The following is a 14,907-nucleotide window of genomic DNA, read 5'->3' as shown; positions in this document are numbered from 1 at the left end:
GGAGTAGAGAAGGAGATCTTGTGAGGATCGGAGGTTGCGTGCAGGTAAGTACCTGGAGACTAGGTCACAGATGTATGGGGGAGAAATGTCGTGGATGGCTTTGTATGCCATGGTTTGAGTTTTGAACTGGATTCTCTGGGCAATGGGGAGCCAGTGAAGAGATTGACAGAGAGGAGAGGCCGGGGAATAGCCGGGGGACAGGTGAATTAGTCGAGCAGCAGAGTTTATGATAGATTGGAGAGGCGCAAGAGTGTTGTAAGGGAGGCCACGGAGCAAGAGGTTGCAGTAGTCGAGACGGGATATGATGAGGGCATGCACTAGTGTTTTTGCAGAGTCTTTGCTGAGGAATGCACGGATCCGGGAGATGTTTTTGAGTTGAAGTCGGCAGGAAGTGGAAAGGGCTTGGATATGTGGCTTGAAGGAGAGATCAGAGTCCAGGGTTACTCCAAGGCAGCGAGCTTGTGGGACTGGGGAGAGTGAACAGCCATTGACGTTGATGGCTAGGTCAGATTGGGGATATGAATGAGAGGGTGTAAAGTTGATGAACTCTGTTTTATCCATGATGAGCTTTAGAAATCTGTCAGAGAAGAAGGATGACATGGCGGACAGACATTGTGGGATTTTGGTTAGTAGGGAGGAGATATCGGGTCCAGAGAGGTAGATCTGTGTGTCGTCAGCATAGAGGTGATACTGAAAACCGTGAGACTCTATGAGCTGTCCCAGGCCAAAGGTGTAGATGGAGAAGAGCAGAGGTCCTAGAACTGAACCTTGGGGGACACTGACAGATAGGGGGCGAGATGAGGAGGTGGTGCGTGAGTGGGAGACGCTGAATGTCCTGTCTGTTAAGTATGAGGAGATCCAAGATAGAGCCAAGTCCGTGATGCCAAGAGATGAGAGAATCTGGAGTAAGAGGGAATGGTCCACTGTGTCAAAGGCAGATGACAGGTCCAGAAGGAGGAGGATGGAGTAGTGTCACTTGGATTTGGCACTTAATAGGTCGTTGGTGACTATGGTCAGGGCAGTTTCAGTCGAGTGATGCGGTCGGAAGCCAGATTGCAGGCGGTCGAAGAGGGAGCAGGAGGAGAGGTGGGAGGACAGTTCAAAGTGGACATGTTGTTCTAGTAGTTTTGAGGCAAAGGGGAGGAGTGATATGGGGCGGTAGCTAGTCAGAGAGGAAGGGTCAAGGGAGGGCTTTTTGAGGATGGGTGTGATTGCGGCATGTTTGAAACACGAGGGGAAGACACCGGTTGTTAGTGACAGATTGAAGAGGTGAGTTAGGGTTGGGATGAAGACTGTGGTAAGGTTAGTGATGAGGTGGGATGGGATTGGGTCAAGTTCGCAGGTGGTGAGGGCCCATGTTCTATTAGAACGCTCCGCATCAGCAGCGCCCTTTGGTCAATTGAAACTTATGAAAATTGCCTTGGTTTTTAACAAAACCATTTTATTTAAAAAAAAATATTTTTTAACCTGTTTGTCTTTTCTGAGCACATTCTCTCATTTTATGTATATTCGGGCTCTAATCAAATTGCCCTTGTTATTTTCAGGCCGAATGTCGATTCATTCTGATGATTCCACATGTTGAATATGAAAGACAGAACACTAAAGAAACTGACATTCCATATAAAGTCTGCATGACTCCTATTTGAAGGAACTATGTGAGTGCAGACTGGCAGACATTGTTTTGCAGAAGCCCAGTAGGTAATGTAACAATGAAGTTTACTAAAAAAGGGGTTAATTTATAAGGTTTTGGGTTCTGCAAGATTCATGTCATGCCGGTCTGCACATTGACATTTGAAAATGTAATAAGCAGATTGAGGAGTGTTCTGTAGAGATTATCTGTGTGTTCTCCTTTAAGATCTGATTTTCTGGCACTCGGCTCCAAAACAGACTCTATAGGGTTAACCTTTGTTTACAGTGCTCTCTCTCTCCTGTTCCTGATTAGGTGCGCGTGCCTTGCGCCCCCCTCCCTCTCCACCGTCCATCACTGTCAGTATCCATGCTGGACGCAGGTGACTTAATCCTGATGTCCAGACATGCGTGGTTGAGGAGCAAGGGACGGTGGGGGGACGATAGGAGGGGCTGAATGCATGCGCAGCCTTCTAGTCGGCATTGGACAGATTGAAGCACGTGATCTCTTAGCCCGACATAAAAGAGTGATTGGCTGAGCCTTTAGCCACGCCCCCTTGAGGAAGCTAGTGCGAAATGCGCATTGGGGCCAGGGGTCACGTGGTAAGTGGGTCCTAACAGCTTTCCTGACTGGTAAAAAGGGGAATTGGTATTCTCTTTTTATTCCAGTGCGACCTCCACCACTCTTCTAAGGGGCATTAAAACAGTCTTGTTAAGCTACTGTGACCTCCACGTCTCTTCCACGGGGCATTAAACCGTCTGGTTTAACCACTCTGTACTCCACAGCTCTTCCAAGAGGCATTGATATTGTCTTTTTATTCGACTGTAACCTCCACCACTCTCCCAAAGTGCATTGATATTGTCTTTTTAATCCACTTCGAACTCCACCACTCTTCCAAGGGGCATTAAAACCGTCTTGTTATGCTACTGTGACGTCGACTTCTCTTCCAAGGGGCATTAAAACCATCTGATTAAACCACTCTGAACTCCACAGCTCTTCCAAGGGGCATTTGTATTGTCAGTTTATTCCACTCAAACCTCCACCACTCTTCCAAGGGGCATTGACATTGTCTTTTCATTCCACTGCGAACTCCACCACTCTTCCAAGGGGCATTAAAACCATATTGTTAAGATACAGTGACCTCCACATCTCTTCCACGGGGCATTGATATTGTCTTTTTATTCCACTGTAACCTCCACCAATCTTCCAAGGGGCAGTGATACTGTTTTTTTATTCCACTGTGACCCCCACCACTCCTCCAAGGGGCATTAAAACTGTCTTGTTAAGTTACTGTGACCTCCACGTCTCTTCCAAGGACCGTTAAAACTGTCTGGTTATGCCACTCTGAACTCCACAGCTCTTCCAAGGGGCATTATTAATGTCTTTTTATTCCACTGTATCCTCCACCACTCTTCCAAGGGGCATTGATATTGTTTTTTTATTCCACTGCGACCTCCACCAGTCCTCCAAGAGGCATTAAAACCATCTTGTTAAGCTACTGTGACCTCCACGTCTCTTCCACGGGGCATTGAAATTGTCTTTTTATTCTACTGTAACCTCCACCACTCGTCCAAGGGTCATTGATATTGTCTTTTTATTCCAATGCGACCTCCACCACTCTTCCAAGGGGCATTGATAATGTCTTTTTATTCCACTGCGACCTCCACCACTCATTCAAGGCTCACTGATATTGTCTTTTTAATCCACTACTACCTCCACCACTCTACCAAGGGCCATTAAAACCGTTTTGTTAAGCTATTGTGACCTCCACATCTCTTCTACGGGGTATTGATATTGTCTTTTTATTTAACTGTAACCTCCACCACTGTTCCAAGGGGCATTGATATTGTCTTTTTATTCCACTGTAACCTCCATCACTCTTCCAAGGGTCATTGATATTGTCTTTTTATTCCACTGTAACCTCCACAACTCTTTCAATGGTATTTTACTTAGAAAGACAGAGTAATTACACATGCAGCAATTTTTGTGAAAAAGTATAAATCCATTTATTTTACATATATGCTGACAAACAATTAAAAACAATTATTTAGCAGACAGTGAGCCATAGTGAATAATGAACCGATCAATTGGGGTGGTTTGCAGGTTTACAAATATATATCCTGAGTGGTATTAACATCAGTCAAATCACATTGCAGTAAACAGTTTAACACCAGTCTTTTTAGTAATCAGAAGGGCTTTATCTTCCCCTCTCCACGGGAGGTAGCAAACAGCAGGCAGAGAAAACACAAGTCACAGTTTAGCAGCACGCCATTATATATATATATACCTCAGTCTATGCCTCAAGTGCAATCATAAATGCAGGCTGCAGACTATCAGTGCTCATGTACCCAGTGCACAGTTACCCTGTGCTAAAATCTCAGACCCTAGTTAGTGTCACCTCACTGAATCAAGCAGGAATATCTCATTTTGTGGTGTTAGCAGTGTTGAATCATGTATAACATGCTATTACCAGTCAGGAAGGCTGTTAGGACCCACTTACCACGTGACCCCTGGCCCCAATGCGCATTTCGCACTAGCTTCCTCAAGGGGGCGTGGCTACAGGCTCAGCCAATCACTCTTTTATGTCGGGCTAAGAGATCACGTGCTTCAATCTGTCCAATGCCGACTAGAAGGCGGCGCATGCATTCAGCCCCTCCTACCCTCCCCCCACCGTCCCTCGCTCCTCAACCACAATCTGGACATCAGGATTAAGTCACCTGCGTCCAGCATGGATACTGACAGCGATGGACTGTGGAGAGGGAGGGGGGCGCAAGGCACGCGCACCTAATCAGGAACAGGAGAGAGAGAGCACTGTAAACAAAGGTTAACCCTATAGAGTCTGTTTTGGGGCCGAGTGCCAGAAAATCAGATCTTAAAGGAGAACACACAGAGAATCTCTATAAAATATTCCTCAATCTGCTTATTACATTTTCAAATGTCAATGTGCAGACCGGCATGACATGAATCTTGCAGAACCCAAGACCTTATAAATTAACCACTTTTTTAGTAAACTTCATTATTACATTACCTACTGGGCTTCTGCAAAACAATGTCTGACAGTCTGCACTCACATAGTTCCTTCAGATAGGAGTCATGCAGACTTTATATGGGATTTCAGTTTCTTTAGTGTTCTGTCTTTCATATTCAACATGTGGAATCATCAGAATGAATTGACATTCGGCCTGAAAATAATAAGGGCATTTTGATTAGAGCCCGAATATACATAAAATGAGAGAATGTGCTCAGAGAAGACAAACAGGTTAAAAAAATATTTTTTTAAAATAAAATGGTTTTGTTAAAAACCAAGGCAATTTTCATAAATTTCAATTGACCAAAGGGTGCTGCTGATGCGGAGCTTTTTAGTGGAACATGGGCCCTAGGGGAAACTATTATAGAAAAGGGGAGAAGCTGAAAGCTTCATTCAAACCCATGGGGGCTCTAGTTCCCAGAACGTAGATCCATTTACATTCCCGTTGTGCTAAGATTTTTCTAATATCGCCCCCTCTAATACCCAACTGAACTCTTTCAATGGGCATTGATATTGTCTTTTTATTCCACTGCGACCTCCACCACTCTTCCAAGGGGCATTCATATTGTCTTTTTAATCCACTGCAACCTCCACCACTCTTCCAAGGGGCATTAAAACCGTCTTGTTAAGCTTCTGTCACCTCCACGTCCCTTCCAGAGGGCACTAAAACCGTCAATTTAAAACACTCTGAACTCCACAGCTCTTGCAAGGGGCATTGATATTGTCTTTTTATTCCAATGTAACCTCCAGCACTCTTCCAAGGGGCATTGATATTGTCTTTTATTCCACAGCAACTTCCACCTCTCTTCCAAGTGGCATTAAAACCGTCTTGTTAAGCTACTGTGACCTACACGTCTCTTTCGCGGGGCATTGATATTGTCTTTTTATTCCACTTTTAGCTCCACCACTCTTCCAAGGGGTATTTATATTGTCTTTTTATTCCACTGGGACCTTCACCACTCTTCCAAGTGGCATTGATATTGTCTTTTTAATCCACTGCGACCTCCACCACTCTTCCAAGGGGCATTAAAACGGTATTGTTAGCTACTGTGACCTCCACGTCTCTTCCAAGGTGCATTAAAACCGTCAATTTAAACCACTCTGAACTCCACAGCTATTGCAAGAGGCATTGATATTGTCTTTTTACTCCACTGTGACCTACAGCACTCTTTCAAGGGGCATTGATATTGTCTTTTTATTCCACTACGACTTCCACCACTCTCCCAAGGTGCATTAAAAACATCTTGTTTAGCTACTGTAACGTCCATGTCTATTCCACGGGACATAGATATTGTCTTTTTATTCCACTGTATCCTCCACCACTCTTTCAAGGGGTATTTATATTGTCTTTTTATTCCACTGCGACTTCCACCTCTCTTCTAAGGGGCATTGATATTGTCTTTTTAATCCACTGCAACTTCCACCACTCTTCCAATAGGCATTAAAACAGTCTTGTTAAGCTACTGTGACCTCCACATCTCTTCCAAGTGGCATTAAAACCGTCTGGTTAAACGACTCTGAACTCCACAGCTCTTCCAAGGGGCATTGATATTGTCTTTTTATTCCACTGTAACCTCCACCATTCTTCCAAGGGGTATTGATATTGTCTTTTTAATGCACTGCTACCTCCACCACTCTTTCAAGGGGCATTAAAACCATCTGGCTAAACCCCTCTGAACTCCATAGCTCTTTCAAGAGGTATTGATATTGTCTTTTTATTTCACTGCAACCTCCACCACTCTTTCAAGGGGCATTGATATTGTCTTTTTTTCCACTGCGACCTGCACCACTCTTCCAAGGGGCATTAAAACCATCTTCATAATCTACTGTGACCTCCACGTCTCTTACAAGGGGCAATAAAACTATCTGGTTAAACCTCTCGGAACTCCACAGCTCTTCCAAGTGGCATTGGTATTGTCTTTTTATTCCAATCTAACCTCCAACACTCTTCCAAGGTGCATTGACATTGTCATTTTAATCCACTGCGACCTCCATCATTCTTCCAAGGGTCATTGATATTGTTTTTTCATTCCACTGCCACCTCCACCACTCTTCCAAGGGGCATTGATATTGTCTTATTAATCCACTGCGACCTCCACTTCTTTTCCAAGGGGCATTAAAAACATCTTTTTAAGCTACTGTGACATCCACGTCACTGCCAATGGGCATTAAAACCATCTGGTTAAACCACTCTGAACTCCACAGCTCTTCCAAGGGGCATTGGTATTGTCTTTTTATTCCACTCTAACCTCCACCACTCTTCCAAGGGGCATTGACATTGTCTTTTTATTCCACTGCGACCTCCACCATTCTTCCAAGGGTCATGTAAACTGTCTTGTTAAGCTACAGTGACCTCCACATCTCTTCCATGTGGCATTGATATTGTCTTTAAATTCCACTTTAACCTCCACCACTCTACCAAGGGGCATTGATATTGTCTTTTTAATCCACTGCGACCTCCACCACTCTTCCAAAGGGCATTAAAACCATCTTGTTAAGCTACTGTGACCTCCACATCTCTTCCATGGGCCATTTATTTTGTCTTTTTATTCCACTGCGACCTCCACCACTCTTCCTCGGGGCATTGATATTGTCTTTTTAATCCACTGCAACCTCCAACACTCTTCCATGTGGCATTAAAACCGTCTTGTTAAGCTACTGTGAACTCCATGTCTCTTCCAAGGGGCATTAAAACAGTATGGTTAAACCAATCTGAACTCCACAGATCTTCCAAGGGGCATTGATATTGTCTTTTTATTTCACTATGACTTCCAACACTCTCCCAAGGTGCATTAAAAACATCTTGTTTAGCTACTGTAACGTCCATGTCTATTCCACGGGACATAGATATTGTCTTTTTATTCCACTGTATCCTCCACCACTCTTCCAAGGGGCATTGATATTGTCTTTTTATTCCACTGCGACCTCCACCACTCTTCCAAGGGGCGTTAAAACCGTCTTGCTAAGCAACTGTGAGCTCCATGTCTCTTCCACAGGGCATTGATATTGTCTTTTTATTTCACAGGAACCTCCAACACTCTTCCAAGGTGCATTGAAATTGTATTTTTATTCCACTGCGACTTCAGGCACTCCTTCAAGGAGCATTGACATTGTCTTTTTAATCCACTTCGACTTCCACCACTCATCCAAGGGGCATTAAAACAGTCTTGTTAATCTGCTGTGACCTCCACGTCTCTTCCAAGGGGCATTAAAACCATCAATATAAACCACTCTCAACTCCACAGCTCTTGCAAGGGGCTTTGATATTGTTTTTTATTCCACTGAAACCTCCAGCACTCTTCCAAGGGTCATTGATATTTTCTTTTTATTCCACTGCGACTTTCACCTCTCTTCCAAGGGACATTAAAATCATCTTGTTAAGCTACTGTGACATCCACGTCTCTTTCACGGGGCATTGATATTGTCTTTTTATTCTACTGTAAACTCCACCACTCTTCCAAGGGGCATTGATATTGTCTTTTTATTCCACTACCACCTCCACCACTCTTCCAAGGGGCATTGATATTGTCTTTTTAATCCACTGCGACCTCCACCACTTTTCCAAGGGACATTAAAAACGTCTTTTTAAGCTTCTGTGACCTCCACCTCACTTCCAATGGGCATTAAAACCGTCTGGTTTAACTACTCTGAACTCCACTGCTCTTTCAAGGGGCATTGATATTGTCTTTTAAATCCATTGTTACCTCCACCACTTTTCCAAGGGGCTTTGATATTATTTTTTTATTCCACTGCGACCTCCACTACTCTTCCAAGGGGCATTGATATTGTTTTTTTATTCCCCTGCTACCTCCACTACTCTTCCAAGGGGCATTGATATTGTCTTTTTATTCCACTGCGACCTCCACCACTCTTCTAAGGGGCATTTATATTGTCTTTTTAATAAACTGCGACCTCCACCACTCTTCCAAGGGCCATTGAAACAGTGTTGTTAAGCGACTTTGACCTCCACATCAATTCCACGGGGCATTAAAACCGTCAATTTAAACCACTCTGAGCTCCACAGATCTTGTAAGGGGCATGGATATTGTCTTTTTAGTCCAATGTAACCTCCAGCACTCTTTCAAGGGGCATTGATATTGTCTTTTTATTCCACTGCAACTTCCACCTCTCTTCCAAGGGGCATTAAAACAGTCTTGTTAAGCTACTTTGACCTCCACGTCTCTTTCACGGGGCATTGATAGTCTTTTTATTCCACTGGGACCTTCACCACTCTTCCAAGTGGCATTGATATTGTCTTTTTAATCCACTGCGACCTCCACCACTCTTCCAAGGGGCATTAAAACCGTATTGCTAAGCTCCTGTGACCTCCACGTCTCTTCCAAGGTGCATTAAAACTTTAATTTAAACCACTCTGAGCTCCATAGATCTTGCAAGGGGCATGGATATTGTCTTGTTTAGCTACTGTGACCTCCACGTCTCTTCCAAGGGGCATTAAAACCGTATGGTTAAACCAATCTGAACTCCACAGATCTTCCAAGGGGCATTGATATTGTCTTTTTATTTCACTGCGACCTCCACCACTCTTCTAAGGGGCATTTATTTTGTCTTTTTAATCAAATGCGACCTCCACCACTCTTCCAAGGGGCATTAAAACTGTCTTGTTAAACTGCTGTAACCTCCATGTCTATTCCACGGGGCATTGATATTGTCTTTTTATTCCAATGTTACCTCCACCACTCTTCTAAGGGTCAGTGATATTGTCTTTTTAATCCACTGCGACCTCCACCACTCTTCCAAGACCCATTAAAAACATCTTATTAAGCTACTATGACCTCCACGTCTCTTCCAAGGGACATTAAAATAGTCTGGTTAAACCAATCTGAATTCCACAGCTCATCAAAGGGGCACTGATATTGTCTTTTTATTCCACTGTAACCTCCACCACTTTTCCTATGGGAATTGATATTGTCTTTTATTATTATTATTATTATTATTTATTATTATAGCGCTATTTATTCCATGGCGCTTTACATGTGATAGGACTATGCATAACAAAAGCATTTACATAATCTTAACAAAACAAGTCAGCGACTGGTACAGGAGGAGCGAGGACCCTGCCCGCGAGGGCTCACATTCTAGAAGGGATGGGTGAGGATACATTAGGTGAGGGTAGAGTTGGTCGTGCAGCGGTGGTTACTGCAGGTTGTAGGCTTGTCGGAAGAGGTGGGTCTTCAGGTTTCTTTTGAAGGTTTCCACGGTCGGCGAGAGTCTGATGTGTTGGGGTAGAGAGATCCAGAGTAGGGGGGATGCATGGGAGAAATCTTGTATACGATTGTGAGAGGAGGAGATAAGAGGGGAGTAGAGAAGGAGATCTTGTGAGGATCGGAGGTTGCGTGCAGGTAAGTACCGGGAGACTAGGTCACAGATGTATGGGGGAGACAGGTTGTGGATGGCTTTGTATGCCATGGTTAGAGTTTTGAACTGGATTCTCTGGGCAATGGGGAGCCAGTGAAGAGATTGACAGAGAGGAGAGGCCGGGGAACAGTGGGGGGACAGGTGAATTAGTCGAGCAGCAGAGTTTAGGATAGATTGGAGAGGTGCAAGAGTGTTGTAAGGGAGGCCAAGGAGCAGGAGGTTGCAGTAGTCGAGGCGGGATATGATGAGGGCATGCACTAGTGTTTTTGCAGAGTCTTTGCTGAGGAATGCACGGATCCTGGAGATGTTTTTGAGTTGGAGTTGGCAGGAAGTGGAAAGGGCTTGGATATGTGGCTTGAAGGAGAGATCAGAATCCAGGGTTACTCCAAGGCAGTGAGCTTGTGGGACTGGGGAGAGTGAACTGCCATTGACGTTGATGGCTATGTCAGATGGGGGATGTGAATGAGAGGGTGGAAAGATGATGAACTCTGTTTTATCCATGTTGCGTTTTAGAAATCTGTCAGAGAAGTAGGATGACATGGTGGACAGACATTGTGGGATTTTGGTTAGTAGGGAGGAGATATCGGGTCCAGAGAGGTAGATCTGTGTGTCGTCAGCATAGAGGTGATTCTGAAAACCGTGAGACTCTATAAGCTGTCCCAGGCCAAAGGTGTAGATGGAGAAGAACAGAGGTCCAAGAACTGAACCTTGGGACACCGACAGATAGGGGGTGAGATGAGGAGGTGGTGCGTGAGTGGGAGGCGCTGAATGTCCTGTCTGTTAAGTATGAGGAGATCCAAGACAGAGCCAAGTCCGTGATGCCAAGAAATGAGAGATTCTGGAGTAAGAGGGAATGGTCCACTGTGTCAAAGCCAGATGACAGGTCCAAAAGGAGGAGGATGGAGTAGTGTCGCTTGGATTTGGCATTTAGTAGGTCATTGGTGACTTTGGTCAGGCCAGTTTCAGTCGAGTGATGCGGTCGGAAGCCAGATTGCTGGTGGTCGAAGAGGGAGCAGGAGGAGAGGTGGGAGGACAGTTCAAGGTGGACATGTTGTTCTAGTAGTTTTAAGGCAAAGGCGAGAAGTGATATGGGGCGGTAGCTAGTCAGAGAGGAAGGGTCAAGGGAGGGCTTTTTGAGGATGGGTGTGATTGCGGCATGTTTGAAACATGAGGGGAAGACACCGGCTGTTAGTGACAGATTGAAGAGGTGGATTAGGGTTGGGATGAAGACTGTGGTAAGGTTAGTGATGAGGTTGGATGGGATTGGGTCAAGTTCGCAGGTGGTGAGGTGTGATTTGGAGAGTAAAGAGGAGACTTGACCTTCTGTAATGGTGGAGAAGTGGGGTTTGGAGGAGGAGGGTTGAATAGATATGAGGAGGGGTTGTGTGGACTTTAGGCAAAAGTTTTGTCTGATGGTGTCAATCTTCTGTTTGAAGAATGAGGCAAAGTCATCGGCTGAGATGAGAGAAGAGGGAGGAGGTGCTGGGGGACGAAGGAGAGAGTTGAAAGTGTTAAATAGCTGTTTAGGGTTGTGAGATAGGGAGGATATGAGAGATGAGAAGTAGGTTTGTTTTGCTGTAGTGAGTGCGGACTTGAAATTAGTGAGGGATTGCTTGAATGCAATGAAGTGCTCGATGGAGTGAGACCTTTTCCATCTCCGCTCCGCAACCCTGGAGGCCCGGCGCAGTTCTTTAGTAAGTTTAGTGTGCCAGTTGCCTGTTGAATGTGCGAGATGTGGTGTGTGTGAGAGGGGCGATCGAGTCTAGAGCTGCAGCTATTGTGGTGTTATATGAAGCAGCAGCAACGTCTGCATCGTGTAAGGAATTTATTACTGTAAGAGGGAGGAGGGATTCAGAGAGCGAGTGTAAGTCAAGGTGTTTGAGATTTCTGCGAGGGTATGCAAGTTTGTGGAGTGCGGATTGTTGCCCCGGGGAGGAGAGAGAAGAGAATTTAAGTAGGCTGTGATCAGAGAGAGGGAGAGGTGAGTTAGAGAGGATAGATAGGGAACAGATGCGGGTGAAGATGAGGTCCAGTGTGTGGCCATCTTTGTGGGTGAGTGTGGAAGACCATTGAGTGAGTCCGAAGGAGGAAGTGAGAGATAGGAACTTAGAGACAGACGAGTGGGATGATAGTGGGGATGTCAGTGGAGAGGAAGTGAAGCAGCCAGGTGGTGAAGTGGTCTAAGAAGGTGGTGGCTTGCCCTGTGGGTCGGTAAACGACGGCCAGTTGGAGGTTGGAGGGGGAATAGATGAGCACACAGTGCACCTCAAAAGAGGGGAGTGTAACAGAGGGTGGCAGTGGGATTTGGGTGAAAGCGCAGTGTTCTGATAGGAGAAAACCTACGCCTCTGCCATGTTTGCCGTTGGGGCGGGGGGGGTGGGAAAGGTGGAATCCGCCATATGAAAGTGATGCTAATAATCTATTAACCCCGAACCAACATGGATTCATGAGGAATCGCTCCTGCCAAACTAACCTGATTGACTTCTACGAGGAGGTTAGCTCTCGAGTAGATCAGGGGGAACCAGTGGATGTCGTGTATCTCGACTTCTCAAAAGCGTTCGATAGCGTGCCACATAATAGGTTGGTATACAAAATGAGAATGATGGGGCTGGGGGAAAATGTTTGCAAGTGGGTAGCTAACTGGCTAAAGGATAGAAGGCAGAGGGTGGTTATAAATGGAATATACTCAGATTGGGTAAGCGTCACTAGTGGGGTACCACAGGGGTCTGTACTAGGCCCAATGTTATTTAATATTTTTATTAACGACATAGTCAACGGGATAAATAGTAAAATATCAATATTTGCAGATGACACAAAGTTATGTAAAACAATTAATACAAAAGAGGATAGTGAAGACCTACAGAGGGATTTGGATAAGCTGGGTAGGTGGAGCATTAAATGGCAAATGAGGTTTAACGAGGAGAAATGTAAGGTCATACATATGGGAAGGAAAAATGGAAGTCACCAGTACTCACTGAATGGGAAATCATTGGGGAATTCAGAGATGGAGAAGGACTTGGGCATCTTGATTGATAGCAACCTAAATTGGAGTGCCCAAAGTCAGGCCGCTGCTGTAAGGGCAAACAGGGTAATGGGATGTATCAGAAGAGGTATAGCTGCAAAGGATGAGAACATTGTTCTTCCACTGTACAAAGCACTGGTCAGACCACACTTGGAATACTGTGCTCAGTTATGGGCCCCAATATATAGAAAGGATATAAATGAGCTTGAAAAGGTACAAAGGAGGGCAACAAAATTAATAAGGGGAATGGAGGGACTGCAATACCCAGAGAGGTTGGCAAAACTAGGACTATTCAGCCTGGAAAAGAGAAGGTTGAGGGGGGACATAATAAATGTGTACAAATATGTTAGGGGACAGTATAGAGACCTTGCCCGGGATTTGTTCAAAAGGAGGGATATTACGGTAACAAGAGGGCATTCACTAAGACTGGAAGAGAAAAGGTTTCAGCACCAGCATAGGAAGGGGTTCTTTACGGTAAGAGCAGTGAGACTATGGAATTCACTGAGTGAGGAGACGGTAATGTCGGATTCACTAAACCAGTTCAAGCGGGGACTGGATGCTTTTCTAGATACCAGGCAGATTTCAGCATATACTTAAAAATAAAATAGTAGGTTGATACAGGGATTTATTCTGACTGCTGGTTTCAGAGTCGGGAGGGAATTTTTCCTCAGGTGAAGATTGGCTAAATCATTTGGGGTTTTTGCCCTCCTCTGGATCAACTTTAGCAATTACAGAACTAACAGGTCGAACTTGATGGACGCAAGTCTTTATTCGGCTTTACTAACTATGTAACTATGTAACTATGGATACCCGTGTGGACGGCAGAAATATTGCTGGAAGGCTCTGGCCGCTGTTTGGGCTGTCAAGTCTTTTACCAGGACCACCACGAGATAACGGGAATAGTGGTCCACGATTGTCAGGGCGTAGATGTACCCTGACCGGCTTGGAGCCAACTTGACATGGTCTAGAGCTACCAGCTCAAGAGGCTGCGTGGTGACGATGGGCCTCAAGGGTGTCTTCTGGCTGGTGCGGTCCTTCCTCCTTAGGTGACAAGGGCCACAGTCTCTGCACCATTTTTCTACAGCTCCTCTCATGCCGACCCAAAAGAATCTTCCTCTTAGCAGGAACTCCAGTTTCTTCCAACCGAAGAGCCCCGCTCTGTCATGGTAAGCCCCCAGGACCATAGCTGCATCTCGCCTTGGGACCACGACTTGTCAGGTCAGCTCGTGCGTCCGGTGGTTGACAATCCTTCTGCACAACTTGCCTTCGTAGAGGAACAGCTTGCTCTTCTCTTTCCATAGCTGCTTGGCTTCCTCTGGGGCATCTGGATCTAAGCGGGCGTCTTTCTGGGTCAGCAGATCTTTCACCAGGCGGATTGCAGGGTCACTATCTTGGGTCTCGGCCCAGCTGTGGTGAGGTAGGGGATTGATCATCACGGTTGTTAGATCCTCCTCCTTCACGCGGTGAGAGTATTGAGCGGCTCCATACCGGTGAAACGCGGGGAGTTCTACCTCCTCCAGCTCTTCTGGGTCTTCGTCACCTTCAGGTAAGTGAGGCATCCTTGATAGGGCGTCCGCGTTGGCATTGGTTTTGCCTGCCCGGTACTTGATCACGAAGTCATAGTTGGAGAGACGGGCCATCCACCGCTGTTCCAGGGCACCCAGTCTTGCATTGTCCAGGTGTGTCAACGGGTTGTTGTCCGTGTACACGGTGAACTTTGCGGAGGCCAGGTAATGCTTGAAGCGTTCCGTCACGGCCCACACCACCGCCAAGAATTCTATCTTGAAGGAGCTGTAATTCTCCGGGTTCCTCTCGGTGGGCCTCAGCTTCCGGCTGGCGTACGCGTTCATCCTT

The sequence above is a fragment of the Phyllobates terribilis genome, unplaced genomic scaffold (genome assembly GCF_046119375.1).
Source record: "Phyllobates terribilis strain yellow unplaced genomic scaffold, ASM4611937v1 Scaffold_95__1_contigs__length_6072419, whole genome shotgun sequence".
Classification (NCBI taxonomy): Eukaryota; Metazoa; Chordata; class Amphibia; order Anura; family Dendrobatidae; genus Phyllobates; species Phyllobates terribilis.
The sequence above is the reverse complement of the archived record's forward strand: the minus strand, read 5'-3'. Positions refer to the sequence as shown.